Source organism: Neomonachus schauinslandi, chromosome 9 (genome assembly GCF_002201575.2).
Source record: "Neomonachus schauinslandi chromosome 9, ASM220157v2, whole genome shotgun sequence".
Classification (NCBI taxonomy): Eukaryota; Metazoa; Chordata; class Mammalia; order Carnivora; family Phocidae; genus Neomonachus; species Neomonachus schauinslandi.
In genome coordinates, this window is record NC_058411.1 from 114,490,223 (window position 1) to 114,516,466 (window position 26,244).

The following is a 26,244-nucleotide window of genomic DNA, read 5'->3' on the forward strand; positions in this document are numbered from 1 at the left end:
TGACAGCCCATCCTGCCGCTGTAGCGCCTGCAGACAAATGGGGGAAGCTTCCACTAGGAAGTGGTCACGACCAAATAAGCCACAAATGCCCAGGGTGTGGGATTTCCACCTCAATACCACGCCTGAAAACCGAAAATAGGCGCCACTCAACCCATACTGCAATTGGATTCCCCCCAGCAGCAATCCACCTCCCCCCACACCCCAGCTTGCATGTTTTATTAATAAATGCAAGATGGCACACGGAGGCAAAGAATGGGAGGTAAAGCATCTGCAGCTGGACCCGAACCAGAGCAGTTTGCAAAAATAAATAAGAAGCATGTGACAAGAAGCAGATCCCCAGGCTGGAGCTGAAGCTGAAGCCCTGGATTGCCCCACTCACCCATCTTGCTCCCCCGGCGAGCGGGGATGAAGGTCAGTGGTAAGATCCCAGCCCTCTCGGACACGCACCCTGCAAACCTTGACCGGTCCCCACCCCCGCCCTGGCCACAGGACCCGGGCATCGAGGCAGGGAAGCCCTGGCCACGGCCGGCTTCGAGGACACATACCTGCTGCCTGGGCTCGGGATTCGCTCGGCTCTGCAGCGGCGCCGGCCGCAGCTCGCGCTCCCGGGGCTCCCCTGTCCGCCCCCCCCCCCCCCCCCCGCCCCCTCGCGGCTCCACCGCTCCCTCGGCTCCTCCGCCCACCGCGCTCGGGGGCGCGCGCGCGGCCTCGCTCCGGCGCCTCGCCGGGCCCACGCCTGCGCCCTCGCCTTCCGCCGTTCGCGCGCGCACGCGCGCCCCGGAGGCTACGGAGCGGTGGCGCGGCTGTCTAGGAAACCGCGGCCTCCGCGAGTCCGACTGGCGGCGAGAGCCGGGCAGGGGGCGGAGGCTGGGCCGCCAGCAGGGCTCGAACGCAGCGTGCCGGCGCCGTGGCGTGGGTGAGGGGGTCGCACGGCCGAGTTGGGGGGCCCGCATGTGCGCGTGTGGAGAGGAGGGGGTCGCGAAGGGAAGGTCTGAGGTGGAGGCGGGCGGGGCGCGCCGGGGAAGCAACAAGTGCCGAGGCTGACCGGGCCCCGCCCGGGGGGCTTCGTGCAATCGAGCAAAGAAGCCTCCTCGGGCTTTGGTGCAGCGCTTTGCAGTTTCCAGAGCTGTTGCCAGTTTTTCGTTAAATCCGCACATGGCACCCTGTGAGGGAGCGAACGGCAGGAGTTGCCCTCTACGTTTTGAGGCCATCCAGGAGGGAAAGACTCAGAGACCACTGACCCTCCATGGGCTGTCTTGGGAGAAAAATGCCTATCAGGACCTTCATTTGATAGTCTCAGCCCAGGACCCTTGTAGGACAGTGTGTCTCAACCTTTTTTTCCCCCTTTCCATTATCGCCCTCTTAAATCTTTTTAGACATTTTGCTCACGGATCACTGCCCTCCCCCCATGAAATTCAAATATCACTGATAAACTATAGCTGTTTAGCTGTTTAGGTGTAGCTGTGCTTTTTTTACATATATCAGATTTCGCCCCTTGGAGATGATATCGACCTCGTTGAGAGTGTCTGTTGTAGGACTATGTTTCTGGGTTAGCAGGTGGGGTAAGTGGAGTAGGTGAGGATTCTGGATGCACCCACAAATATTCTCTGTAGAAGAGTCCTCACATGTATGTGTGTACAACTCTAATGTCTCCAAGTACTGCCCTGAGTAGTGGAACACGGTCACTAAGGCAGCTTCTGAGCTCAAAGCTTTTATTTTTAGTCTCCATCAGTTCATGCTAAAAATATAGCCATGGGGTCCTGACATTTTTGTTAAAATACTTGAAAAGTTTGGAAACCCTCCTTTCTAGAACACATACTCCAGTGTAGCCTTTGGCTCTGCAGACAACCTTGATTTCCAGTTCTCCTACCTCTTCTGAAGGCATTTTGTTTTTCTTTAGGCCCATTTGGCCTCCCAGGAATGTTTCTGTCATTCTTGCCTCCTTCTGCCCTCTGCTTTGCTAGCTAAAAGATGGAAATTGTGAAATTGAAAGACTTCAAAACCTAGGTCATGAAATTGCCCCTGAGCCTGGATCATGCTTTTCTCAGACCAAGGAATATCTAGGTAGGGAGTATCTAATTTGGCAAGCTAGGAATAGGTCAAGTTTCTTCAGGTCATCCCTCAGATTTCAGTGCTGCTTATACTAATCGTGGAATTTCAGAGGGAAAAAAGCCCTTGGTAGTGATATTTGTAGAGGCTACCTGGGTTGCCAGAGGATTTTTCTTTTACATTTCCAGAAGGAAGAAATGTGGACTGGAGGGGAGAAAGTGGGGATGGGTCAAGAAAATTTGGGAGTATGGATAACATGGAGGTGAGTGGACTATAGTTTGCTGACAAGTGGTGGCAGCATTTTGATTATACTTGAAAAAAAAAAAAGCCTTCGCATGGTTGGCTCACATTGTTATCCACTGCATTTTTTCCCCACTTAGAGAACTCTAAAGATTTGATAACACCATTGAAAAGCACCCAGTTACAATGCTAGTTAAAAGAGTAGGACAAGTGTTTTGAAACTTACAGACGAAATGGAAGATCACTTTGGTTTACCTGGAGTCTTTGTAGTCCAATACAATTTTTGGTTCCAGGTGCAATGCTACTTCAAGGGAAATTTTTGTTTACAATGGCTGCTGTAAAGACAGCCAGCGAGGGAAAAAAACTATGTAGAAATTATGTGCTAACATCTTTTACCTGTATCTTCTAAGTGTGCTACCCCAACCTCCTCTTTTGGTAGTCTGAGTTCATGGAAAATGTAGGTGCAACCATTTTATGTGGTGAAGTAAAAACAACAACAACAAAAAAACCCACTCCGGACACGTATAATTTGTCAGCTCTATGCTGCCCCCTGGTGGTATCCTACTTCACAGCGCATACTCAAAATCTTCCCTCTCTTAGGTAAATTTTGGTATTGAAAACAGGTAGATAGACAGAGTGGCATTCGGCTTTCTTCAAACAGGTCCTGCTCTTGTGTTCAAATACCCCTAACACCCAGAGGACTAGCCCTTGAGGCTGATCAGTTTAGAGGAACTGTGAAGAGCTCTGGCAGGCCTCTTTAGCTTGTTCTTAGACTTGCCTGTAAGAATCACTTGGGGACTCTTGTTTAAAATCAGATTCTGGGGGGCGCCTGGGTGGCTCAGTCCTTAAGCGTCTGCCTTTGGCTCAGGTCATGATCCCAGGGTCCTGGGATCGAGCCCCACATCGGGCTCCCTGCTCCGTGGGAAGCCTGCTTCTCCCTCTCCCACCCCCCCTGCTTGTGTTCCTTCTCTTGCTGTCTCTCTGTCAAATAAATAAATAAAATCTTAAAAAATTAAAGAATAAAATAAAATCAGATTCTGCGGCCTTATCTCAAACATATTAAAATCTAATCTACAGGAGAGTGGCATGTGATTTTTATTTTCAACTGCCCCAGGGGATTCTTATCAATAGGAGAGGTTGGGGAATACTAGAGCTATAAACAGAACAGGTGCTGCTTCAGAAGACCAGGTGCTGCTTCAGAAGACCAGGTGACTAACCAGAGGGAATTTTGTAGGTGAGGGAGTTCCACAGTACTAGTAAAATAGGAGCTATAAAGCAGGAGTAGAAGAAATTAACTGGGAAATTAACACTCTCTTGCCAGATACACCTGCTTCTAATGTGGCTGTAATTGGCATGATATCCCATACCAAAATGTCTTTGGAAGTAAGTCAGATTATTTTTTTATTTTTAGTGAGTTCTACACCCAATGTGGGATTTGAACTCCTGACCCCAAGATCAAGAGTCGTATGCTGTACCAACTGAGGCAGCCAGGCACCCCAGATTTTCTTTAAGTTAAAAAGACTGTCTTTTCAAGAGTAGCAGAATCACATAATCAGAAAATTTGTGGTGTACGTAGCTACAGTATTATGAGAGGGCAGATTAGAGATTATGTTGATCTTGTGAATGTCTGAAAAAGATTGATATCAGAGTTAAAATTTGTTCTCTTGAGGTAGTTGCTTGTAAAAATAGAACATGAATGTGACACCACATGATTTGTGAAATTTAATACCAGGAGATCTTAAATTGTTAATGTTTATGTATCTGTTAATATTTTAAAATCTTTTCTAAATGTTGATTTTTAACACCACCTCATTTACTTAGAACACACAGGGAGAAGGCCAATCGGAGTTAGTGAGAATCCTGAAAAATGGAATACATGTGACTTTGTGTGATACTTATTTAAGATTTTTTTTTTTTTTTTTGGAGACAGAATGAGAGAGAGAGAGCACATGAGAGGGGGGAGGGTCAGAGGGAGAAGCAGGCTCCCTGCCGAGCAGGGAACCCGATGCGGGACTCGATCCAGGGACTCCAGGATCATGACCTGAGCCGAAAGCAGTCGCTTAACCAACTGAGCCACCCAGGCGCCCTGTGTGATACTTATTTAAACACTTAAGTATATACACAATAGGTGCTACCAAAACAGCTTTTAAAAAATCCTGCTGAGGGGCACCTGGATGGCTCAGTCGGTTGAGAGTCCGACTCTTGATTTCAGCTCAGGTTGTGATCTCAGGGTTGTGGGCTCTCTCTCTCTAAAATGAATAAATAAAATCTAAAAAAAAAAAAATCCTACTGAAATGGCTTTAATGAATAAATATGATTGACTTTAAGTTAGTCAAGGTCATGTGCATATAGTCTGTGTGGGTAAAACACAAAGCGTACTACCATGCACTCAGTAGGTCCTCAATTAACATTCGTATTAAAAAGGTTTTCTTACAAGTAGATTAAATATACTTAATGCAGCAAACCCATCTTTACAGATAGTACTTCAATGGCAGATTTTACCTTGAGCAGTGGCATACCAAGAGTGGGACAATAAGAGCATCACCTTAGGTGTAGGCAATAATAATTCTCATTGTCCTTAGAAAATTTAAACTGTAATAAACCCACTCAAAGTCTCTCTGCTTTTTACTACTGGTAATTTTTATGTATCAAATTCTAAGCAGTCTTGGTGATTAAAAAAAAAAAAATCTTTCAGGGTGCCTGGGTGGCTCAGCTGTTAAGCGTCTGCCTTTGGCTCAGATCATGATCCCAGGGTCCTGGGATCGAGCCCCGCATCTGGCTCCCTGCTCAGCGGGAAGCCTGCTTCTCATGCACCTCCTGCTTGTGTTCCCTCTCTCACTGTCTCTTTCTCTGTCAAATAAATAAAGAGGATCTTAAAAAATCTAAGTTCTGAACAATTTCTGTAGTTATTAAGTTTTAATAATGCATATATAAACTTTAAATTAGCACATTTTAATTATCATTAATAAATATATTCTACATGGAAGATAATTCAGAGAACTCCCAGTTATTCAGTTGGCCTTCAGTAAACATAGAGTCATCTATGTGGGTATTTTCCTAAATAAATTCATAAAAATTCAGGGTAATTCAGAATTTTGGGCACAGTTCATGTCCTCCTTAGGTCTGTATCTCTCATTTAAATAACTTTTATTAATAAATAGTGGTAGCATGGTGATTGTAAGGATGAAGAAACAGAACCTGATTGCTTCAGTGTTTTTATTCTATGTGACCAGTTAGAGTTTTCATTTGTGTGGAAAATTAAGAGTGAAACAAAGTGCAAACTTTGAGGTGTAATTTTTCTGGTTGGTAAGTACAAATTTTAGTTTATATGTGAAACTATTCTTTTAAATAACTGAATCAAATATTTTTAACTTTGAAATTTATTCTTTTTGTTAATGTTTACTTCAAAACTAAAGAACAAATAAGAGAATAGGAGGTGTATTGTTTTTATTTAGTACTTCAACAGACCAACATGTAATTTAAGTTTTTCCTTTCCTCAAAAATGTTAATTCCATTACTTTTTTTTGGTACTATAATATTTATCTTATACTGGCATATAGGTAGAGTCGAATAAAAGAATTTTCACAGTCTGGGGGTGCCTGGGTGGCTCAGTCAGTTAAGCGTCTAACTCTTGATTTTGGCTCAGGTCATGATCTCAGGGTTGTGAGATCAAGTCCTGAGTCAGGCTCCATACTCAGCATGGAATCTGCTTGACAGTCTCTGCCTCTGCCTCTCCTGCTGCTCGAGCATGCTCACTTGTGCGCGCTCTCTCTCTCTCAAACAAAAAAAAAATCTAAAAAAAATAATTTTCACGGTCTTTCTTTCCTGGCTATTATTATTTGTTTCATTTCATGATCCTTACTTGAAATAATTTTGTCACATAGGGGAAAGGGTATTAAAAAGGTTTTCTATGAACCATGAGAGACTATGGACTCTGAGAAACAAACAGGGTTCTAGAGGGGAGGGGGGGTGGGGGGATGGGTTAGCCTGGTGATGGGTATTAAAGAGGGCACGTACTGCATGGAGCACTGGGCGTTATATGCAAACAATGAATCATGGAACACTACATCAAAAACTAATGATGTAATGTATGGTGATTAACATAACATAATAAAATTTTAAAAATGTAAAAAAAAAAATCCTACCCCTCTGTATGTCATATTCTGATTATTCCACTGGGCTAAAATGATCATAAAGTGAATGGTATTCAAATTAAGTGGGCTTTACTATAAGCTTAATATTTAGAATTTCACTTGTCCTTCACGAGAAAACTGTTCCTTGGGCATAATTCATGTGCCAAAATGGAGTATCAGTGATTTTAAGTATATATATATATATATATATATATATATATATATATATATATATAGTATACAAGTGTATAATATAATTATATACTGTATTGTATATGTAAGTATACTTATATAAATATATAAGTATATAAGTATATAACTATAATATATGTAAGTATATAATATAAGTACATCCCCGCTGAGCAGGGTGTGTGTGTGTGTGTGTATATATATATATAAAATATAGTATAAGTATATGATGTATATAATATATGTATATATAATATAGTGTATAAGTATATATGTATATATAATATAGTATATAGAGAATAATATATATGTGCGTGTATATATATATATACACATACATACACACACATGTTTTTTAAACATGAAAATGATCCAGTATTCAAATTCTAGTAAAATTGGGCTATTTTAAAACTTAGCAAGCACATATCTATGTGTTTATTGATGGAATCCAGTAATTGCTGGCATTTATTAAATGTTTATGATGTGTCAGATACCATTCTATGTGCTTTATATGTGTTAATTTTGTTATAACAACGCTAACGGGAAGGTACAGTTATCTCATTTTATAGAGAGAAAACTGAGGCACAAAGGGATTAAGGAACTTGTTCAAGATCACACAGCTAATAAGTGGAGGAACCAAGATTCATCCTGATTCAGAGTCCCCAAGTTCAACCCCAGTGCCTCAATGACTCACATATATACACCAAATTGTGCCTCAATGAGTTTGAGAAATCATTTTGTAGTGAGAAAAGCATTCTGGATTTTAGGGTTCCATCACTAATTCATTCTATAACTTTGAATGAGGCAATTAGGTGAATGTCCCTTATTTAGAGAGGCTTGAACTTATTCCATATAGAAGTTCTCTGAATTTCTTTCTAGTTGTAAATTTTGATGATTCTAGGATTATTTTTATGTAAAGAAGAAGATTTGATTTTTCATTTATCTAATAGGCTAAAAATGAACTAGAAAACTAAAGGACTTGCTAATATCAATTGCTAGATTGAATTTAAGGTAGATAGATTTTTGATGTTTTGCAGTTGCAAAATTATACTATTAAACCTTTTATGTTCATTATTTTTTTTTTTTTTTAAAGATTTTATTTATTTATTTGAGAGAGAGAGAGAATGAGAGACAGAGAGTATGAGAGGGAGGAGGGTCAGAGGGAGAAGCAGACTCCCTGCTTGGCAGGGAGCCCGATGCGGGACTCGATCCTGGGACTCCAGGATCATGACCTGAGCCGAAGGCAGTCGCTTAACCAACTGAGCCACCCAGGCGCCCCTTATGTTCATTATTTCTTTGACTACAGAAAGACCATAAACTTCTTTGGGATTGATTGTGCATTCCAAAAATTGGCATGGTATAAAAACATATTATTCATATATGCTACTTTTATATAATTCACGTGTTGTGAGCCACTGCCTCGACCTTCTCAGTGCCAATATAAAGTAAAGCTCTTTGGGGGAAATGAACTTTTAAAGTGGAAAATAGATTATACTGTATACCACTTTTCCTCCTTTCTCATGAAGGTTATCACCTTATTGAAATGACAATCCTTATTAACTCTCTATCCATAATATTTTTTCTTGGTAGAGACATAAAAAGTAACTTTTTAAAAAAAAAAGATTATTTGAGAGAGATGTGTGTGAGGGGGCAGAGGGAGAGGGGAAGCAGACTCCTCACTGAGCATGGGGCCTGAGGTGCTGGGCTCTATCTCAGGATCCTGAGATCATGAGCCAAGACCAAATGTCCAATACAGAACCAACTAAACCACCCAAGTGCCCCAAAAAGTAACTTTTTTAAAAAAGATTTTTTATTCATTTGAGAGAGAGCAAGCAAGAGCACGAGCAGGGGGAAGGGTCATAGAGAGAGGGAGAAGCAGACTCCCCACTGAGCAGGGTGCCCAGCTGGGGCCTCCACCCCAGGCCCACCCAGGATCATGACCTGAGCTGAAGGCAGACTGACTGAGCCACCCAGGTGCCCCCAAAAGTAACTTTTATAATAAAAGAAATACAATTCCTTGCCATCCCTCCAAACTCCCTGCTTGAAAGGGCACCCCCCCCCCCCCCCATTCAATACTCTTTTTTTTTTTCTTTTTTCAGGGAAGGGGAGAGAGACAAAGCATGTGACTGGAGGGAGGAGGCAGAGGGACGAGCAGACTCTGTGCTGAGCATGAGCCCCATGTGGGGCTCAATTCTACGACCCCGAGATCATGATCTGAGCTGAAATCGAGAGTCGGATGCTTAACCAACTGAGCCACCTAGGCACCCCAATACTCTTTTAATAAAATTCCATTTCCCTCTTAATCCAGCTTTTAGTTTTTAACAATAAGTTAACAATATTTAACAATAAGTAGTTTTCCTGGAGCTAAAAAAAAAAAAAAAAGGAAGGAGGAGAAATTAAACATTAACAAAGTAAGATTTCTGCTGCTTATTATGAAGTCCTCAGGACTATCACCAAGTAAAGAAAAAGCTCATATGAAATTTGTAAACATTCTACTTTCCTTCTCTTCATGTGCTACTAAAATTGTTATGTAAAATATTTTCCATTTTTATTTTTCTTTATGGCTACCATAATTTCTATCAAAGCAGAGGAAATAGAGGTAACTGTAAGTCAGAGCCAGTTTCTACTCTGCAATCTAGGAGAAAAACCTTTTACCCAAGGACAAATCAGGTAAGTATTTGTTAATTCTCTCTAATGTTTTGGGGCCATATATGTAGCCATATATGTTTGTCAACTATAACCATAGATCATGGATTTAATTTAACTAAGAGACGATAAGGTAGATGCCACAGTATATAAAGTTCTGTAACTTAATTTATAAAAGTTTGGGTGTAAATTCTAATATTTGAGAAACCTGTAGAACCATAAAAACATTAAAAACAACAAAGTTCTGTAAACTGGTTAAATCTAACTCTGGTCTTCATGATTTAAAAACAATATGAATAGAGCTAAAGAAGGTTAAGAAGAAAGTTTTGGAGAATAGTCGGAGTCTGGAAAATAGTCCAAGTTGTTGAACTTAGAAAAGCAAAGGCTAAGAGGTGATAATGCTTTTCAAGTAGGTAAGATATTGTCATACTGAGAATGGTGCCTATCCTTTTCCCATCTCCAGAGGGGAAATGCAGCAGGATAAATTTACATTAGAAAAAGGTTTTCAAAACCACAATGAGATACCACCTCACACCAGTCAGAATGGCTAAAATTAACAACACACGAAACAACAACATGTTGGTGAGAATGCAGAGAAAGGGGAACCCTCCTATACTGTTGGTGGGAATGCAAGCTGGTACAGCCACTCGGAAGCCAGTATGGTGGTTCTTCAAGAAGTTAAAAATAAAGCTACCCTGTGACCCAGCAATTGCACTACTAGGTATTTACCCCAAAGATACAAATGTAGTGATCTGAAGGGGCACTGCACCCCAATGTTTATAGCAGCAATGTCCACAATAGCCATACTGTGGAAAGAGCCAAAATGCCCATCGACAGGTGAATGGATAAAGATATGCTATGTGTGTGTATGTATGTATATATATACACATATGTTTGTATGTGTACACACACATACAAAGGAATATTACTCAGCCAGCAGAAAGGATGAATATTTACCATTTATATTGATGTGGATGATATTGGGAGTATATTATCCTGAGTGAAATAAGTCAGAGAAAGACAATTATATGGTTTCACTCATATGTAGAATATAAGAAACAGTGCAGAGGGTAATGAGGTAAGGGAGGGAAAACTGAATGGGAAGTAACCAGAGAGGGAGACAAACCATGAGAGACTCCTAACATTGGAAACAAACAGGGTTGCTGGAGGGGAGGTGGGTGGGCGATGGGGTAACTGGGTGATGGGCATTAAGGAGGGCCTGTGATGTAATGAGCACTGGGTGTTATACGCAACTGATGAACATTACATCTGAAACTAATGATGTACTATATGTTGGCTAATTGAATTTAAATTAAAAAAGGAAAAATCAAAGATTTTGAAATTAAGGATGTTTAATATTAGAATGATTTACATCAGGAAGTTGTAGAATCCACTTTCTAAAAGGTCTAAGTAGCCTGATCATCTGCCAAGAATAGCTTATATACCCACTTACACATCCAACTAATTTTATGGTGCCGTTATTTATTTTGAAAAACACATAGTGATTTTTGTCTAAGGCAGTAGCTAACATGGTATATTTCTAATGATAGAATATTTAAACTTACAGAACTGACTTTAGGAATATTACAGAAAATTATAAAGGTATTTTATGAGCCCAGAAATAGTCATGTATTTTATTCAGTTCCATTGTTGACTGTGTGACCATCATTAACATGTTTAATTTTTCTGTTTCATGTAATACTCTCCAAATATGGGGCGCCTGGGTGGCTCAGTCTTTAAGCATCTGCCTTTGGGTCAGGTCATGATCCCAGGGTCCTGGGATCGAGCTCCGCATTGGGCTCCCTGCTCGGCAGGAAGCCTGCTTCTCCCTCTCCCACTCCCCCTGCTTGTGTTCCTGCTCTCACTGTCTCTGTCAAGTAAATAAATAAAATCTTTAAAAAAAAAAACCTCTCCAAATACATATATGTTAACACCGACAGAAATTGAATTATGGACTCTTAATGAATCACCTCTACCAAGATTCAAGAGAAGGATGGGAAATTTAAAGATGACTGTTTTCAGGATTGTTGAGGGCTGCTTTCTGAAATGTATGATAAGGTGCAGATTTCAAACAATAAGTGGACCACGGTGTGATAATCTGAAAATGGCATTTAGGAACAAAGAAAAGGCTCTTTCTCACTTATTTCTATTGATTGAGAGAAAGGAAAGTAAGGACTAAATAGTTATATTGGAAAAGGCAACTTGTGACTTAAGGGAAAACCAGATTTTTATGAAGAGTGAACTGCAGAGGATAAAAGGAGTTTATCCTCAAAGAAATGGACTCTCTAGTGGGTGGGGATGGGGGTGGAGGGTAAAGAATGGCTTGAGAATTTGAAGAATTGGGTGTGGAGTGAGTGTGGTTGGGTTTGAGGGGGGTTGAGTGTGAAGCTGTGATAGTCGGAAGCAAAAGGGAAAAAAGATGTGCTGATGGAGGTGACTGACTAAAACAGATGAAGAGAAAAGACACATTAGAGGAAAATCAGGGCCATTAAGATATTTCATTATGAGCAAGAAAATATTAAAGATAACCAGTTATGTAGTAGAGGAAAACTGGAGGGGATGGTAATTACTCCAGGACTGAGAAGGGCACACATATGCAAAAAGTCACCAGGCTGACTGACCCTTTATTTCAAGAAGAGTTTTCCTAGAACAGTGTTCAGAGACTTAAATGTGGATGTTGACTGTAGAGTGTCTGGTCCTCAAGGACATAGGCCTCTAGGAAGACCAAGGTGCCAGGGACAACACTAAGGGGTCAGTAGGGTTGGAAAGCTATGATTTTTATCTTCTTTACATCTCTGTGTAGAGCTGTAGCATTTTGTAGGAGACCTGCATAATTCAAGACTATTCCTGGCAGCAAAGAATGGAAAGTTTGCTATTGCTATGTGGCAGTAGCTTAAAAGAGTTTTTTAAATCACTCACCAGCCAGCTTCAAAACTGTGACTCTTGATGAGTTATTAATTTGGGGGAATTTGTGTTATTTCATATTTTGCATATAAAATGAATCTTTATTATCAATTCATTTCCTGTTTGCATAAAATGCAACCTTAACAGGAAACCTAAATAGGTTTCCTGTTAAGAATAATGATAGCTAACATTCATTGAGGGCTTCTTATTGCCAGGCACTTTACGTGTATAGATTCACTTTATATTCAGACAACTCTTTGAAGTAGGCACTATTATTCTGTCCCAAGCTCTCTTGTATAGGTGAGGAAGCTGGATGCAAAGATTTTTGTCCAATGTCACACACTTATTCTGTGGTGCAGTGTTCCAATGTGGAACTGGGATTTGCATTCCAACTTTCTGGCTCCTGCTTTTGCCCCCTATACTACATACCTTTTTATATATAAAAATTGTGAGTTGTGGGTTGCTTGGAAACTATTATTCTTTGAACTGTCAGTGACTTGAGTATATTGTAGGTGGTGCACAGTTTATGTCAAAAGTGGCTTTTGTGTACTGCTACATAAAATGAAAATTGACTTATTGCTATTATAAATGGTTAAAGAAGTTCATGCCAATATACTTAGTGATGTGAAGGGCTGTTGCCTTGATTAGGCCAGTTGCTGTTATTCAAATAAGACCACATTGGGTGATACAACCTTAGTTAGTGAATTTCCCAGGATTTGACTCAGTTTTGTGGTCTTAGAAACCTGGTCTAGTCATTAAGTGTCCCAGAGAGGATTAAATTAGCCTAACAATCTCATCAGCCGAATATGTAAAGCCAGAATGCAAATTTATTAATTTACAATGAGATAAAACTGTTACATAAACCAGTCATACCAGGATGATCAATGTATTTTCTTTCAGGTTGTGAACCTAGATGAGAAATCAAATTCTAATCAAGAGGTTTCTTAAAATGGAATTTTTTTTTAAAGATTTATTTATTTATTTGAGAGAGCGAGAATGAGAGAGAGTACATGAGAGGGGGGAGGGTCAGAGGGAGAAGCAGGCTCCTCGCTGAGCAGGGAGCCCGATGCGGGACTCGATCCCGGGACTCCAGGATCATGACCTGAGCCGAAGGCAGTTGCTTAACCAACTGAGCCACCCAGGCGCCCCTAATCAAGAGGTTTCTTGGTGAACAACAGGCACCATGAATATTTCTTGTTTCCCCTCCCCCCCCAATTTGTCTATTTCAGAAATTCCTCAAGGATATCATCAATAATAGCTGCTATTGGCATTGTACTGTCAGTCCTTAACTTATAAATAGCCTCCACCCCTGTCCCCCACCACCAGGGGCTCTGCTGCCATAGAAACAGTTGTTAATAAACATGGGTATTTAGAGAATCTGTGGGTACAGAATTGAAGGAAGGGAAAGTCTTGAAAAGCAGAGTTGCAAAAGGGTGCTAATTTCATGGATGGACTCCTAAGTAGGATGAGTAGGGATCTCTATACCTAAGATGTATTTTTGTAGAACTGCCTGAAGGGCTTTCTCCCCTCACTTCTGTTATATTGCCTGAAATTTCACCAAATAGAGATTGGTTTCTATTTGTTAAATGTTCTCTTATAACTATAAATATCTTTGTGTGGTGGGTATTCTTAGTGACCTTACTAATACCCATTCCCTGTTGCTCACCTTCATTTTCTTAGGGGCGTCAATGTGCCCAGCTTTAAGCAAAAAACCCTAGTTAAAGCCAGTCATAACAATCCCATTCTCTTTTGCCAGTGATTCTGAAGACAAGTCTGTTGACTTTAGGGAAGGTTTTTGTTTTCCTGATAAAGAGACCATAGGTGGCTGGTACTCTCCTCTTTCCACTTTCTTTGTGCCTTAAATGCAGACACGAAGCTGGGAGACTAACAGTCGTCTTGCAACCATGAGATGACAAGTATGAGGCTGAAAATGTGATTCCAAACAAACTGAGGACCATGGAGGAGATGGATCAAGAGAGTTTGGAACATTGTTGGACAGTACATCCAACCTTGGAGTGCCTACCTCCAGGCTTATGGGGAAAAATAAGGGGCGGGGGGAGTTGTAACCTTTGTTATATGATAGCAGAGCTTTTGATTAACCTGTGCCTGCTGTTTCTTGGAAGGCTGACTGTGTGCAAACTGAAGCTGCAGTGTTAGGAAAAATTTAGAATATTTTCATGTGTTGGTTACTTTTTGTGGCTTTTCAGAAGAATCCTAGAGAAGGGGGTGAACTCAAATTAGTGTTCCTCAGCATGAGAGCAGAAAGGGCAACAAAATACAGCTTAGGTATAGAGGTATTCTTTTAGTTCACACTCTAAATTGACATAGAGTCCCATATTTTGGAATTTTGTAGGGATTAAGGGCAGTACCTCCTCACCTAAGACTATTTTTAGAATTGCTTCAAATCTTTTATGAGAGTTCAGAGGTCAGTAGCTAAGAGATGAAAATCTCCAGGCCTAAAAATTATTTCTAGAAATGTTTTACTCACAGGAACTGATCTGAAGAAAATAGACCAGAGGCTTGATGTGTTTTTGAGGGAATTTGAGGGAAGCTGGCAATTAATTGTGATTGTTTTTACCTTCTAAGCAGTTCTTGTACCTTCTTCCCTAAGGCAAACCAATATGAAGTAGACCACAAAAGCTGTGGAACCCCTGAGAAGGGCATCCACTTAAAAATCGACCTTAGATATGGTTATACAGGACAGTGACAAAGCAGATACTCTAGAGACTTTAACAGCTGCCAGACTGACTAGTCAAGGAGTTTACCTTATTGCCTGACAAAGAATCTGTGATTTTTGACCAATAAGATTTGATATGGATTGTGAACTGTTGACCGCTGTGTGCTTCCTATTATCCCATTTCTTAATGGAATTTTTATTGAGGTCACTCTGTTCTTTCTTTTTCACTATTTTATAAATATATATAGGAAGGGAGTGGTTTAGAGACAGGTTATGTTTTAGCAATACACATGGTCAGATATAGCAATAAGAGTTGCCATATTTGTACTACATAGAACACATAGAAAGTCACCCAGAGATCCTATTTCATGGGGTATTTGGATGAAATAGTGGGGTTGTCTTCCTTGAGAAAATGGTCTTTTCTGTTTAACATATATGTGTAAGAGGTGTGTGTGTGCATATTGAGTTGAGGACTGGCAGACATTGTTGGTGGCCAGCCCATATCCATTCCTTACCTGTACCATAAAAATTAGAAAGTTGAATATTTGGTTTTTGAATCTTTCTTACTGCTGCAGTAGCCATGCACTACAATTCCAGATTTCAGTCTATGAATCTGCTGGGGGACTTCATGGAAAGCTATCCATTTTTCTAAATAAGGGGCCAGACAGGGCTGGCGTTAAGCCCTTTTCTTGCTTTGCCTTGGATACGATGTTTGGAGCTGCAGTGATCATCTTGGAAGTATTAGACAACAAATACGAATGCAAAAAGTTAATATGTTAGGATGATGGAGCAAGAGTATTGAAGATATTGATGGCATTATTGATTGCTAACCCAACCTTAGCAATCACTGAGTTCAAGACTTTTTGTCTTGTGTGAAAAATGAATCCATGTTTCTATATGCCATTGTCAACTGGGTTCTCTGTTCCCTATAACCCAAAACGTCCTTAACAGTTACAGTATGTCTCTTTTCTGTACTACAATGTCAAGGATAGTTTTTGTTCATTTTTAGTCATGATGTCTTACTAGTAAGTAATGGCTATATGAAGAGAATCTTTTTTAAACTTTCGAAGTGTTACTATGTACAGGCATCTGCTCAATATGTGGCCCAGATTGCTTTTTTTTTACTTTTTGGAAGAGAACATTGGCATATCTCAGCATTGCACTTTTAATATAATTAAGAAACACCTTTTTAAAAAAATTATGTTAATCACCATACATTACATCATTAGTTTTTGATGTAGTGTTCCATGATTCATTGTTTGTGCATAACACCCAGTGCTCCATGCAGAATGTGCCCTCTTTAATACCCATCAACAGGTTAACCCATCCTCCCACCCCCTTCCACTCTAGAACCCTCAGATTGTTTTTCAGAGTCCATAGTCTCTCATGGTTCATCTCCCCCTCTGATTTCCCCCCTTGATTCTTTCCCTCCTGCTATCTTCTTGTTTTGTTTTTTAACATATGTATTATTTGCTTCAAGATACAGATCTGTGATTCAACAGTCTTGCACACTTCACAGTGCTCACCATACCATATACCCTCCCCAATGTCTATCACCCAGCCATCCCATCCCATCCCTACCACCCACCACCACTCCAGCAACCCTCAGTTTGTTTCCTGAGATTAAGAATTCCTCATATCAGTGAGGTCATATGATACATGTCTTTCTCTGATTGACTTATTTTGCTCAGCAAAATACCCTCCAGTTACAGCCACCTCGTTGCAAATGGCAAGATTTCATTCTTTTTGATGGCTGCATAATATTCCATTGTATATATATACCACATCTTCTTTATCCATTCATCGGTCGATGGACATCTTGGCTCTTTCCACAGTTTGGCTATTGTGGACATTGCTGCTATAAACATCGGGGTGCATGTACCCCTTTGGATCCCTACTTTTGTATCTTTGGGGTAAATACCCAGTAGTGCAATTGTTGGATCGTATGGTAGCTCTATTTTCAACTTTTTGAGCAACCTCCATACTGTTTTCCAGAGTGGCCACACCACCTTGCATTCCCACCAACGGTGTAGGAGGGTTCCCCTTTCTCCGCATCCCGGCCAACATCTGTCATTTCCTGACTTGTTAATTTTAGCCATTCTGACTGGTGTGAGGTGGTATCTCATTGAGGTTTTAATTTGGATTTCCCTGATGCCGAGCGATGTTGAGGACTTTTTCATGTGTCTGTTGGCCGCTTGGATGTCTTCTTTGGAAAAATGTCTGTTCATGTCTTCTGCCCATTTCTTGATTGGATCATTTGTTCTTTGGGTGTTGAGTTTGATAAGTTCTTTATAGATTTTGGATACTAGCCCTTTATCTGATATGTCATTTGCAAATATCTTCTCCCATTCTGTCAATTGTCTTTTGGTTTTGTTGACTGTTTCTTTTGCTATGCAAAAGCTTTTTGTCTTGATGAGGTCACAATAGTTCATTTTTGCCCTTGCTTCCCTTGCCTTTGGCGATGTTTATAGGAAGAAGTTGCTGCAGCTGAGGTCGAAGAGGTTGCAGCCTGTGTTCTCCTTTAGGATGTTGATGGACATTTCTCTCACATTTAGGTCTTTCAACCATTTTGAGTCTATTTTTGTGTGTGGTGTAAGGAAATGGTCCAGTTTCATTCTTCTGCATGTGGCTATCCAATTTTCCCAACACCATTTGTTGAAGAGACTGTCTTTTTTCCATTGGACATTCTTTCCTGCTTTGTCGAAGATTAGTTGACCATAGACTTGCGGGTCCATTTCTGGGCTCTGTATTCTGTTCCATTGATCTATGTGTCTGTTTTTACACCAGTACCATACTGTCTTGATGATGACAGCTTTGTAATAGAGTTGGAAGTCTGGAATTGTGATGCCACCAGCTTTGCTTTTCTTTTTCAACATTCCTCTGGCTATTCAAGGTCTTTTCTGGTTCCATGCCAATTTTGGGATTATTTCTTCCATTTCGTTGAAAAAAGTGGATGGTATTTTGATGGGGATGGCATTGAATATGTAGATTGCTCTAGGTAGCATTGACATTTTCACAATATTTGTTCTTCCAATCCATGAGCATGGAACGTTTTTCCATTTCTTTGTGTCTTCCTCAATTTCTTTCATGAGTATTCTATAGTTTTCTGAGTACAGATTCTTTGCCTCTTTGGTTAGATTTATTCCTGGGTATCTTATGGTTTTGGGTGCAATTGTAAATGGGATCGACTCCTTCATTTCTCTTTCTTCTGTCTTGTTGTTGGTGTATAGGAATGCCACTGACTTCTGTGCATTGATTTTCTATCCTGCCACTTGACTGAATTCCTGTATGAGTTCTAGCAGTTTTGGGGTGGAGTCTTTTGGGTTTTCCACATAAAGTATCATATCATCTACAAACAGTGAGATCGTTTGATTTCTTCTTTGCCAATTTGGATGCCTTTGATTTCTTTTGTTGTCTGATTGCTGTGGCTAGGACTTCTAGTACTATGTTGAATAGCAGTGGTGAGAGTGGACATCCCTGCCGTGTTCCTGACCTTATTGGGAAAGCTCTCAGTTTTTCCCCATTGAGAATGATATTCGCTGTGGGTTTTCATAGATAGCTTTTATGATATTGAGGTATGTACCCTCTATCCCTGTACTCTGAAGAGTTTTGATCAAGAAAGGATGCTGTACTTTGTCAAATGCTTTTTCTGCATCTATTGAGAGGATTATATGATTCTTGTTCTTTCTTTTGTTAATGTATTGTATTACATTGTTGGATTTGCGGATGTTGAACCAACCTTGCAGCCCAGGGATAAATCCCACTTGGTAATGGTGAATAATCCTTTTAATGTACTGTTGGATCCTATTGGCTAGTATTTGGGTGAGAATTTTTGCATCCATGTTCATCAGGGATATTGGTCTGTAATTCTCCTTTTTGATGGGGTCTTTGTCTGGTTTGGGGATCAAGGCAATGGTGGCCTCATAAAACGAGTTTGGAAGTTTTTCTTCCATTTCTATTTTTTGGAACAGTTTCAGAAGAATAGGTATTAATTCTTCTTTAAATGTTTGGTAGAATTCCCCTGAGAAGCCATCTGGCCCTGGGCTTGGGAGGTTTTTGATGACTGCTTCAATTTCCATAGTGGTTATAGGTCTGTTCAGGTTTTCTATTTCTTCCTGGTTCAGTTTTGGTAGTTGATACATCTCTAGGAATGCATCCATTTCTTCCAGGTTATCTAATTTGCTGGCATAGAGTTGCTCATAATATGTTCTTACAATTGTTTGTATTTCTTTGGTGTTGGTTATGATCTCTCCTCTTTCATTCATAATTTTATTTATTTGGATCCTTTCTCTTTTCTTTTGATAAGTCTGGGTAGGGGTTTATCAGTCTTATTAATTCTTTCAAAGAAGCAGCTCCAAGTTTCGTTGATCTGTTCTACTGTTCTTTTCGTTTCTATTTCATTGATTTCTGCTCTGATCTTTATAATTTCTCTTCGCTTGCTGGGTTTAGGCTTTATTTGCTGTTTTTTCTCTAGCTCCTTTAGGTGTAGCGTTAGGTTGTGTATTTGAGACCTTTCTTGTTTCTTGAGAAAGGCTTGTATTGCTATCTACTTTCCTCTTAGGACTGCCTTTGCTGCATCCCAAAGATTTTGAACAGTTGTGTTTTCATTTTCATTTGTTTTCATGAGTTTTTTAAATTCTTCTTTAATTTCCTGATTGACCCACTCATTCCTTAGTTGAATTCTCTTTAGCCTCCATGTATTTGAGTTCTTTCTGACTTTCTTCTTGTAATTGAGTTCTAGTTTCAAAGCATGGTGGTCTGAAAATAGGCAGGGAATGATCCCAATCTTTGGGTACCAGTTGAGACCTGATTTGTGACCTTGGATGTGATCTATTCTGGAGAATGTTCCACGGGCACTAGAGAAGAATGTGTATTCCGTTGCTTTGGGATGGAATGTTCTGAATATATCTGTGAAGTTCATTTGGTCCAGTGTGTCATTTAAAGTCTTTATTTCCTTGTTGATCTTTTGCTTAGATGATCTGTCCATTTCAGTGAGGGGGGTGTTAAAGTCCCCCACTATTATTGTATTGTTGTCGATGTGTTTCTTTGCTTTTTTTATTAGTTGCCTTATATAATTGGCTGCTCCCATGTTAGGGACATAGATATATACAATTGTTAGATCTTCTTGTTGGATAGACCCTTTAAGTAGGATATAGTGTCCTTCCTCATCTCTTTTTACAGTCTTTGGTTTAAAATCTAATTTGTCTGATATAAGGATTGCCACCCAGCTTTCTTTTGGTGTCCATTAGCATGGTAAATGGTTTTCCACCCCCTCACTTTCAATCTGGGGTTGTCTTTGGGTCTAAAATGAGTCTCTTGCAGACAGCATATTGATGGGTCTTGTTTTTTAATCCAATCTGATAGCCTGTGTCTTTTAATTGGGGCATTTACCCATTTACATTCAGGGTAACTATGGAAAGACCTGAGTTTAGTGCCATTGTATTGCCTATAAGGTGATTTTTACTCTATATTGTCTGTGTTCCTTTCTGGTCTATATTACTTTTAGCCTCTCGCTTTGCTTAGAGGACCCCATTCAATATTTCTTGTAGGGCTGGTTTCGTGTTTGCCTATTCCTTTAGTTTTTGTTTGTCCTGGAAGCTTTTTATCTCTCGTTCTATTTTCAGTGACAGCCTGGCTGGATATAGTATTCTTGGCTGCATATTTTTCTCGTTTAGTGCTCTGAATATATCATGCCAGTCCTTTCTGGCCTTCCAGGTCTCCGTGGATAGGTCTGTTGCCAATCTAATGTTTCTACCATTGTAGGTTACAGATCTCTTGTCCCAAGTTGCTTTCAGGATTTTCTCTTTGTCTCTGAGTCTCGTAAGTTTTACTATTAGATGTCGGGGTGTTGACCTATTTTTATTGATTTTGAGAGGGGTTCTCTGTGCCTCCTGGATTTTGATGCCTGTTTCCTTCCCCAAATTAGGGAAGTTTTCTGCTGTAATTTGCTCCAATATACCTTCTGCCCCTCTCTCTCCTTCTTCTTCTCCTTCTTCTTCTCCTTCTTCTTCTCCTTCTTCTTCTCCTTCTTCTTCTCCTTCTTCTTCTCCTTCTTCTCCTTCTTCTCCTTCTTCTCCTTCTTCTTTCTTCTTTTCTTCTTCTTTTCTTCTATCCCAATTATTCTAATATTGTTTCCTCTTATAGTATCACTTATCTCTCAAATTCTGCCCTCGTGATCCAGTAGGTGTTTATCTCTCTTTCTCAGTTTCTTTATTTTCCATCATTTGATCTTCTATATCACTAATTCTCTCTTCTGCCTCATTTATCCTAGCAGTTAGAGCCTCCATTTTTTATTGCACCTCATTAGTAGCCTCTTTTTTCGACTTCGTTAGATTTTAGTTCTTTTATTTCTCCAGAAAGGGTTTCTCTGTTATCTTGCTTTCTTCAAGCTCAGCTAGTATCTTTATAATCAGCGTTCTGAACTCTCATTTTGACATCTTACTAATGTCCGTATTGATTAGGTCCCTGGCAGTCTGTACTGCCTCTTGTTCTTTTTTTTTGAGGTGAGTTTTTCCATCTTGTCAGTTTGTTCAGAGGAGGATAGATGAATGAGAGAACAAAATGCTAAAAGGGTAACAACGGCCCCAGAAAAACACACGCTGAACAAATCAGAAGAGACCTGAAACCAGGGAAAAGAAAGGGAAAGAAAGAAAAAAGAAAACAAAAAGAAAAAGATAAAAAAAAAAAGAATATGATCAAATATGTTCAGGCTGGTGATGAATAGATCAGTGCCACACACTAGATTTTCAGTATATTTTGGTCTCTTAAAGTAAACTGCCTCCCAAAATTTTAAAGAAAGAAAAGCTTATATATGTACAAAAATAAGGGTAAATACGATGAAAAGATGGAATATGACTTAAAGATGAAAATTATAAAAGATTTTAAAAAAGGAATTGATAAGGTAAGAAGTTGGTTGAAAAAGAAATAAGAGAAATTGAAAAGAAAAAAGATTGTGATCAGGCAGGAGACTAGAACAAAGCCATACACTAGAGATTTGGTGTATATTTTCCTCTGTTAGAAGAAATTGTATCCCAAAATTTTATAGAGAGAACAACTTATATATATATACTTAAAATACAGAATATGACTCTTAAAATGAAAAATGAAAGTATTTTTAAAAAAGGGATTTTTAAGATGTTCGTTGAAAAAGTGTAAAAGAAAAATTTTTTAAAAAATAGAAAAAGAGGGGCGCCTGGGTGGCTCAGTCGTTCAGCGTCTGCCTTCGGCTCAGGTCATGATCCCAGGTCCTGGGATCGAGCCCCGCATCGGGCTCCTTGCTCAGCGGGAAGCCGCTTCTCCCTCTCCCACTCCCCCTGCTTGTGTTTCCTCTCTAGCTGTCTCTCTCTCTCTGTCAAATAAATAAATAAAATCTTTAAAAAAAAAAATGTTTAAAAAAAAATAGAAAAAGAAAAAAAAATTAAAAAAATTAGTTTTGAAACACTAAAGAATCAGGGGAAAAAACGCCATGAATTCTATGTGCTGTGTTCCCCTAGCGCTGGAGTTCTGCCGTTCTCATTGATTGGTAAACTTGGTCTTGGTTGGCTGTTCTTGCTGATCCTGATCTTCTGAGGTATTGGCCTGTTGTGTGGTTCCCATATGTGTTTCCTGGAGGCGGAATTGCCCCGCCCTTGCCGGGTCCGGGCTAAGTAATCTGCTCGGGTTTGCTCTCGGGAGGTTTTGTTCCCTGGAAGCTTTCCGTACAGCTTCGGAGGACAAGAATGAAAACAGTGGCCTCTCAATCTCCACCCCAGAGTAGATGAGAACTCGGGACCCCACTCGTCAGTGAACCTCCAGAGAAAAGCAGTCAGTCATTCCCGTCTCCCTGGTCTCTGGCCGCACTCCGTGCTCACCCAGCCTGTGACCGAGCGTTTCTATCTCTGGCACATGACCCCATGAGGAGTCTCCAAACCCAGCAGATTCCTGTGGTGGGCTCCCATGCTGCTCCTTCTGGGGGAGGAAGGGGAGTCTTCCGGATCTGCCCCTTGTTGGGTCCCTGCTGGAAGAGCAGTGGCCCGACTGTGCCGTGGATCACAGTTTAGAGCCCACTCCTCAGCTCTGTCTCTGCTGCCAGCTTCCCCGCTCCAATACCTGGGAGTTCTGCCACAGTCAGCCATCCCTGGTCTTTCTGTGACCCCGAGGGTCCTGAGACCATACTGTCCCAGGGAGGGTTCCACCCTCCACTTAGCCACTGGAACAACGACCCTTAGCAGAGCCCACTTCTAAAAGTTCCGATTTTGTGTTCCGCAGCTCTATCACTTGCTGGGACCCGGCTAATGGCGGCCCCCTCCTCCGTGGTCTATCCTCCCGAATATTCCCTCGGTTTCACTTGTCTGCATATCCTACCTTCCAGAAAATGGTCTCTTTTCTGTTAAAGAGTTTCTGCTATTCTTTTCTTTGATATCCTGTTGAGTGCGTAGGTGTTCAGAATGGTTTGATCCTTATCTAGCTGAATTCCTGGGACCAGATGAAATTTAGGTCTCCTACTCCGCCATCTTGCTCATCCTCCTTTAATCCATTTTGAGTTTGTTTTTGTGTATAGTGTAAGAAAGTGATGCAGTTCCATTCTTTTGCAGGAAGTGTCTAGCTGTCCCAACACCATTTGTTGAAGAGAGTGCCATTTTCCCTTTGCATATTCTTGCTTCATTCTTGGTCCATTTAGCACCTATCAAAGATTAAATGACCATATAATTGTGGGCTTATTTCTGTGCTCTCTGTTCTGTTCCACTGTTCTGTGTCTCCTTTTGTGCCAGTACCATCCTGTTTTGATTCTTATAGCTTTGTAGTATATCTTGAAATCTGAGATTGTGATACCTCCAGTTTTGTTTCTTTTTTTTCCCAAGATTGTTTTGACTGTTCTTTTGTGGTTCCATACAAAATTTAAGATTATTTGTCCTAGGTCTGTGAAAAATGCTGTTGGTATTTTGATAGGGATTACATTAAAACTGTAGATTGCTTTAGGTAGTATGACATTTTTACAATACTTGTTCTCTCAGTCCATAAGCATGGAATATCTTTCCATTATTTGCATCATCTTCAAACTCCTTCATTAATATTTTACAGTTTTCAGAGTAGAGTTCTTTCACCTCTTTGGTTAAGTTTATTCCTTGGTACTTTATTATTTTGGGTTGTACATAGGACTATTTTCTCAATTTCTCTTTGTGTTACTTCATTATTAGTGTATGGAAATGCAAGGGATTTCTGCATACTGATTTTATATTCTGTGACCTTACTGAATTTATCAGATTCAGTAGTTTTTTGGTGGAGTCTTTTGGGTTTTCTGTATGTAGTTTCATGTTATCTGCAAATAGTGAAAGTTTTACTTCTTCCTTACCGATTTGGATGCCTTTGATTTCTTTCTCCTGTCTGATTACTGTGATTAGAACTTCCAGTACTATGTTGAATAAAAGGGTGGAAGTGGCATCCTTGCCTTTTTCCTGATAGTAGGGGAATGCTCTCAGTTTTCTACTATTGAGTATGATGTTAGCTGTCAGTTTTTCATAGATGACCTTTATTGTGTTAAGGTATGTTCCCTCGAAACCTCCTTTGTTGTAAGTTTTTATCATGAATGGATGTTGTACTTTTTTTTTTAAAGATTTTAATTATTCGTTTGATAAAGAGATAGCGAGAGAGAGAACACAAGCAAGGGGAGTGTGAGAGGGAGACGCAGGCTTCCCTCTGAGCAGGGACCCAGATGTGGTCCTGGTATCATGACCCCAAAGGGAGACGCTTAACAACTGAGCCACCTAGGTGTCCCTGGATATTGTACTTTGACAAATGCTTTTTCTGCATTTGTTGAAATGATCATATGGCTTTTATCCTTTCTTGTTGATGTGGTGTATCATGTTGATAGATTTGCAAATATTGAACCACACTTGCATCCTAGGAAAAATCCCACTTGATCCTGGTGAGTGATTTATGTAATGTATCATTGGATAGATGGGTCTTGCTTTTTTATACATTATGATACCCTGTATCTTTTGATTGGAGAATTTAGTCTAACATTTACATTCAGAATAATTATTGAAAGATATGAATTTAGTGCAATTGTATTACCTGCAAATTCGCTGTTTCTATTGATTGTTCCTTTCTGTTACTACTTTTGGGCTCTCTCTTTGCTCAATGGATCCCCTTTAATATTTCCTGCAGGGCTGGTTTAGTGACCACAAATTCTTTTAGTTTCTGTTTGTCCTGGAAGCCCTTTATCTCTCCTTCCATTCTGAATGAAGCCTTGATGGATAAAGTATCCTGGCTGCATAATTTTCCCATTTAGTACTTGAATATATTATACCAATCCTTTCTGGCCTTCCAGGTCTTTGTGGACTTATCTTGTGCCAGCCTTATGTATTTACCCTTGTAGGTTACGGACCTCTTGTTCCTAATGGCTTTCAGGAATTTCTCTTTATCTCTGAAATCTGCAAGCTTCACCATTATATGTCAAGGTGTTGACCTATTTTTACTGATCTTGGGGGGGGGGGTGTTCTCTCTACCTCCTGAACTTGAATGCCTGTTTCCTTCCCCAGAGTAAGGAAGTTCTCAACTATAATTTATTCACATAAATGTTCTGCTTCTCTCTCTCTCTCTCTTCTTCTTCTTCTGGGACCCCTGGTTTTCGGATATTATTTCACTTAATAGTATTGCTGGTTTCTCAGAGTCAGCCTTCATGATCCAGTAGTTTTTCTCTTTTTCTCAGCTTCCTTACTTTCCCTCATTTTGTCTTCTATATGACTGACTCTTTTGCCTCATTTATCCTAGCTTATAGAGCCTCCATTTTTGACTGCATCTCAGTAATAGCCTTTTAAATTTTGACCTGATTAGATTTCAGTTCTTTTACTTCTCTGGAAGGGGATTCTTTAGTGTCTTCTATGCTTTTTTCAAGCCCAGTTAGTGTCTTTATAATTGTTGTTTTGAATTCTACTTCTCACATTTTACTTATATCCATATTGATTAAATCCCTAGTAGTGAGTACTCCCTCTTGTTCTTTTGGGGTCAGTTCCCTCATCTCATCATTATGTACAGAAAAGAATAGAAGAAAGAGGGAGAAAAGACAAAAATAACAATACCACTAGAAAAAACAACCAAAGCTTTAAAGAAATTGGTCACTTTTCTATTTGTAGAATTGCAGCAATACTTTTCTCAGTTCTCTGATTGATTTTGCAGATATTCAGAATGATTTGATAACTATCTAGCTGAATGCCAGGGGCCAGAAAAACTTAGGGTCCCCTACTCCTCTGCCATCTTAACTCCTTCCCCCAGGGTCTCTATAAGCCAGCTACCAGAAAGTGATATAACCCTGGAGCACAAAATTGGAACTTCTAGAAGTCTGCTCCTGTGAGGGTCATCCGTGCCTGAAAGGTGCTCAGGTGGTGAAGCAGGGGAGAAGTGGGACAGTGTGGTCTCAGGATCCCT

General features: G+C 40.1%; 1 protein-coding gene and 1 long non-coding RNA gene across 2 annotated transcripts in view; one reads left to right on the forward strand and one right to left on the reverse strand.

The window, feature by feature from the left end:
- TMEM266 (transmembrane protein 266) overlaps positions 1 to 603 on the reverse strand; it is a 123,071-nt gene extending 122,468 nt beyond the window's left edge. Inside the window, exon 1 of the mRNA XM_021693959.1 lies at positions 546 to 603. The gene's annotated coding sequence lies outside the window, so the exon portion shown is untranslated. The remainder of the gene's footprint in view (positions 1 to 545) is intronic.
- The window catches only part of LOC110583919, a 57,167-nt gene continuing 31,302 nt past the window's right edge, over positions 380 to 26,244 (forward strand). Inside the window, exon 1 of the long non-coding RNA XR_002480542.1 lies at positions 380 to 411. This is a non-coding gene — a long non-coding RNA (uncharacterized LOC110583919). The remainder of the gene's footprint in view (positions 412 to 26,244) is intronic.